Here is a 6,000-nt window from a genome sequence, read left to right on the forward strand (position 1 = left end):
CTCCTCCAAATGTTGTCTGAGATAACTCGTTCAGAAACAGGAAACGTTAATGAATAGGAAATGAACATGTTCTTTACTGATACGTTCCATTTATTTCAAGCAGTCAAAAAAGGAATAAATAAACAAATAAACATTTGGGCAGCCAGCCTTAGATTTTGATAGCCAGGGTACACCATGAGGATGTCCATGTTCCTCTATTTAAAAATACCACCGAAATGTAGAGAGCAACAGGCAAAATTTTAGCAGTTTTATAATTGTATCTGTGTCCTGTGACCTTTTCACCTTAGGACTTAAAAAAAAAACCACAGACATAAAATACTATGTACACAGATGGGTTTCACCTTCCAACTGAAAATGTCACTGAGCCAAATGATTAGTTAAGTATTGACAGTTCCTTGTGTGAAAAGCACATGAGTAAGTATTAAAACAGTCACGGGCTTTCACGTCAGACCAAAGATATCTTGGGACAAATGTATTTGGGACACCACTTCAAGTTTTGTTATAGAATTCTTAATGGATACCCCTCACCCCCCACAAAAGTATTTGTGTAACCCTGTTTGTTCATGCTCATTCCTAATTCAACAAGGCATGCTCAAATATCTAAATATATTATCATGAAGAATTCATTAACGATGAAAAATTATGAAAAAATGTAGATAAGTGTTTGCAATTCTTAATAATGTTAATATGTTAAATATTTTCATGTATTAATATGTAAAAATATTACCAATTCAGTAATGCAATTATTGTATGGCTGAATGGCTGAAGTTACCCTGACACATTCAGTCTTATCGTTTCTGGAACGTTCTGAGTCTGTACACCAAGAGACAACCTGCTTTAGACCGTGTAACATTGTATTTTAGCTGTGTCATTATCTGTATTCAGTGTAAACATGTAAATTACGACACCGCCCTCACCAGGGCGCAGGATTTAACTTCACTTGAATGATGTGAATATTATCAATATAACTTATACTGACATACTGCAAACTCTTTCTTTCATTAGAAACAAGGGATTCAGTCAAAGTGTTTCCACGGTGTTTTTTCAAGTTATCAGTTTATATATTACGTTGTACCCAAAAACAAAAAGTGACTTTCTTCCGTTGTCACAACCCCAGTCAAAAGTAAGCTAATATCACCTGCGGCCAAAATACTGACGCGGTGAAACAGTTCTGATTGCGTCGTGTGATTGCCGTGGCTCGTAAAATGGTGGAATGCCATAGCTTCGACAGAAACCACTTGGTGTCGCTTTATACAACAACAAAACTCAAATAACTTAACGTCTTTTTAAGCTGTCAGTTTGTGACAGCCCTAAAATCAAACTTCCCGCAGATGCCGCCTCTGCAGAATGCTCACTCACGTTAAGAACGAACATGTTTTAAATATAGACTAAACCTGGCTTTAGCATAAATCAAAATCTTTTCCAGTATAATGATATAATTTTACGACAATTAACCTTTCGGAAGAAAATGAATGATATTAAAGTCACTTCCTTCACACTGCTCCTTTGTGTAGCCTAAGATTGTGGGCACAATGAATTCAGAGGCCTTCAAAATTCATATCAGTTACTATCTTAGTTTAGTGACTGACTACTGTAAAACAATAAAAGTCTGTTTAACGTGAATCAGGAAGTTTCATGACGTCGTCGTGTTGTATTAAACTATGACAACAGGGTTCATTGGTAGTGGTTAGAGTACAAATAACTGCACACACATAAAACACTCACTTGTAACAAAAAATATGTGCCGACTGTTAAAACGACGGAGAAATAACCTTGTAAGTACTAGTTAAAACTTCTGTGAAAGCATGATCCCTACGAAATTCCCAAGCGAACTCAGCAAGAAGGTGTGGACTTCTCGTGAAAGAAATGGACATTTACAAAATATCTGACAGAAGCTTTACAACAAGCAGCAATGAAGACATCGTTTGTCGTTTAAAAATAGATTAGAAGGGCAAATACCTGCGCATATAGTGCAGAACTCATCTTCTTGAGGGCAAAGCCGCAAAATGACTTGAAATGAGTGTCAACTTTAGTTTTGCGTGACTGTTGCCTTCCTCACTACAACTCGAAGACAGTTGTTTCCGTAAGCAAAACGCTCCTCACGGATTCCCTTGATTTGTAGTAATAACGTACGGAGGCGCTTTGGATTTGTTCAACGATAGCGTTTAACCATGTAGTAGTATCAGTCTCACCTAGAGATTCACAAATCATCCCGCCCTCACGCAAGTTTACACACGCTCAGGCGAAACAAACAGGTGAGGCCAGTTCCGTGATGACAAGGGAGTATTTCATTTAGGTAGGCTATGACACTGAAGCGAGGTCGCCAACTACTTGTACAACATTTTTTGACAGCTGCATAAAAATGCACATAGGTCACATACATGGCATTTTCCAACAGCCTAAACACAGCAAAGAACCTCTATTTAAAAAAAAATCCAGCGGTTTGACATCTTCCGCGGCGGTGGCATATGGCTTTTTCGGGGTGAGATAACTTCTGGTCGTGCAAGGGTTAAAGCCGTGCTCTGGTCTTATTTCTCAGCTAACTCCAAGCTGATTTTCAGGTCTGCATATTGTGGCATTAAGTTTAACAACATGTAGAGGGACAGCAGTTGTTGATCTTACTAGCAAAGGCTTGACAAGCACTTGTAGTTTATTCAATATTTAGGGAATTTTGATGGGTCCTCTCACTAGTGTTGTCAGTTAAGACAGTGTCACGTTTTAGAGACGTCAAGCCTTTATCCCGATCCTTGAGAACAAGAAACATTTTTTTAAAACCCACATTTCATTGTCTTAAGGGTCTAAGAGTATCCTGACATTGTTGCATGTGCTGTACTGAGTAACATGATAAACCTATGGGGGGGGGGGGGGGGGGGGTCAATCTCTGTCACCCACTGTCTGTAGTAACCTTGCTTCTGTTTGCTTGAAGCAGCCACAGAGCAGTGCAGTGAGAGTCATTTTATTCTGTCATAGACCAGTTTAGTTCTGTGCTATCTGATATTCTGTTATATCAGATCATCCTCCAATCATGGAATGGCCTTTTCCCTACAGAGCTGGGAAAAGCCAGGATGTGGGTGGGGTTCTATCGGGTTAGTTTTCAACAAAAATGAAGCATTACTCATTAAACTGTCATGTGATACGGGCTTCCTCAGGAAACTAAGTTTTCACCTCAGTGTGACTAGATGAAACAGAAATTTTTTCTTTATGAATAGGAATCCAGCAACACAGCTTGTGACATCATACAACTGAGAGTCACACTGTTCTGGACAAGATTCAAGATTTTAAGTGAGGGGTCGAGGTAGTCGACAAAATCACTTTGACACTGTTGGAGCAAAGAACACTGTAATAGAACATGCAAATCATCACAGGGATGGTATCAATGTATGAAAAAGTCAAGTTCAACTTACTTTCTGCATGGACATTCCTGTATGTCATTTAACTTCTGTACCAAAATGTCTTAGATGTAATTACGCCTGTCTGTGAATCCGAGTCACTCAGGACACGATTCCGTCCATTACAATGTAGCTCAGCTACTTGAAACGTTTGGAAAAAACCTGCGTTATGGTCATAAGCCTCGTCATTAAAGGCAAAAATATTTTATGTGCTGTGCTGTGCTGTGAATGTGAAATCTTGTGCACTAACAGCTTTACCTAATTTCCTCTGCGCTTGTATGCTCAACCGTCATTAAACCCACTTTCTTCTTAGTGAACTTAAGTTACCCTTAGTGAGGTGAAAATCCATATTTCATGGTTTACCCTTGAATTTTATATACACAAATAAACACAATGCTGTTCCTAGAACTGAGGTAATTTATAAGGCACTTCAGAATTGACCTTTGTTTGGGCACCTGAGAATGCAAGTGCAGACCAGAGTCAGCCCTCCTTCTGTGCAGTGCATATTGGCGGCAGTGTAGAAATCTTGTGTGGGTTTTGTTGCAAGTTTATGCTAATTACACCCCTGATATTGGACAAATTGTTATTTTAATTATCACACATTTTTTGGGTCATTGGTTTAATACTCACAAAACACATTGATTTTTTTTTAGTTGGATTCTTGTAAACAGCCAGTTTAATATTACATCCCACCCAGCTCACTTTTTCTTTTGCTCCCTCTCACGTTTGCTGGTCTCACTATTTTTTTCTGTTTAATAAATTTGAAATTGTGGCAAGAAACCACTAGATGTCGCTGATGAGGCTTTAACCCTCCAGTCAACCCCTCATACATAACTCAAACTTCCATTTTCAGTGATCATTTATAGCCTAACCATAAAGATATTCACATCATTTTTAAGTGAATCATTTTTAACATTTCTGAAGGCTTACATTTTAAATGTCTGTATGGTAACAAATGTCATTCAGCCTCACGAGTATTAAGAGAGTTAAGAGAGCTCCTTATGCCCCCAGAAAACTAGCATCGATTTATCAGAGCTGTAAAATGATTAATCGTTTAATCATCGTTTCATCATAATGTTTCAGACATGTACAATACCTGTAATGTCTGAATCTCCTCTCATTATTTTAACATTTGTTGTACTGCAGACAGAAACTGAATTCCATTACGTTGAAATATTGTTCGGACTGGTCCAAAGTGACACTTCATGCCCTACAGTTTTCATTGATCGTGAGTTTGACGACTTCTCTCCGCTGGAGTGCATGAACATTGAAAAATATCACACAAAATAGATTCCGTCTTTGATAAGCGCTTTATTTTACAAAGACCAGATTAAAATCTTTAGGCATTATATATGTGTGTGTGTGTGTGTGTGTGTGTGTGTGTTTGTGTGTGTGTGTGTGCACATACATACATTCAGACAGACAGACAGACAGATAGATAGATAGATAGATAGATAGATAGATAGATAGATAGATAGATAGATAGATAGATAGATAGATAGATAGATAGATAGATAGAGGAAACCTAGCTGTGACGGTAGCCCAGTAACACAGAAGCAATTCAGACAGGAGACAAGTTTTTATTATTGTTTGTATTTGAACCACTTTTTATTGTCGACTGTTAGGAGTTTTGTCCGTCTATATTAACATTCCTAAGCACAAAAAATTTACATGCAAAGAATATGCAAAAAGAGAAGCATGTGGTACCACAGTCCTCCAGGCAGAATGGCACCACAAGAACTGCTTGTTCACAGACAGAAGTTTAAATTCATTTCTAATTCTGAAGTTTTACTAGAGAGCAGACTGAAGAACTCGTGTTGATCCATCTATAGATGTAAAGCATATACCCCAGATTTCTAAGATCTATTCATAGGCCTACAGTAGACAAGGGGCAAGAGGGACAGACACTGAGAGACAGAGACATGGAGAGAGAGAGAGAGAGAGAGAGAGAGAGAGAAAACGTGTTGGTCTGTGAGAGTATGAATGTGTGTGCATGTGTATAAGTAAGAGAGATATGTACAAACTCGGATGTGAACAGAGCTGAGCAGAATAAAACTTTGCTAAGCAACAAAAGAAAACATCAAGTCATATGACTACTGGGCATCAAAGAGCTGAGCCAGTGATGTCGAGAGTACAAAAATGTTGAGAAATGTTGGATTTTATACCAATTTATCAAACGCTCCTTTGTGGTAGTCTTATGACTGTTTTGATTACAACTGGCACTCAGTGGGTTGGGCTCTTGCGCTAAATGAAAGGTAAATAGTCTTCAAAGTCACACCTTTTCAAGCATGAAAAAAAAAAGATTAATTTTGGAGCCTACGCAAACATATTAGAAAAATAATTTTTTTTAAAAAAAAAACTGTAACACTGCAGAATAAAAACACTCTATAGATGTGACAGAATTCACTCAGAGCACAAAAGTGAATTATCAATCATTTAATACAGCCACCCAGAATGAATCAGTGGGATTTAAGGCCGATCTTCTTTGTGTCGCTTCCTGGTCCGCGATTCCATAGGAGAAGAACGGCTCCTCGCACAAGGTTGAGTTTGAGAAAACATTTTTTCCTGAATTCAGTTCCTACCAGTTCCAGTGAGCGGCTCCCTACTCCAC

This window comes from Chanos chanos, chromosome 9 (genome assembly GCF_902362185.1).
Source record: "Chanos chanos chromosome 9, fChaCha1.1, whole genome shotgun sequence".
Classification (NCBI taxonomy): Eukaryota; Metazoa; Chordata; class Actinopteri; order Gonorynchiformes; family Chanidae; genus Chanos; species Chanos chanos.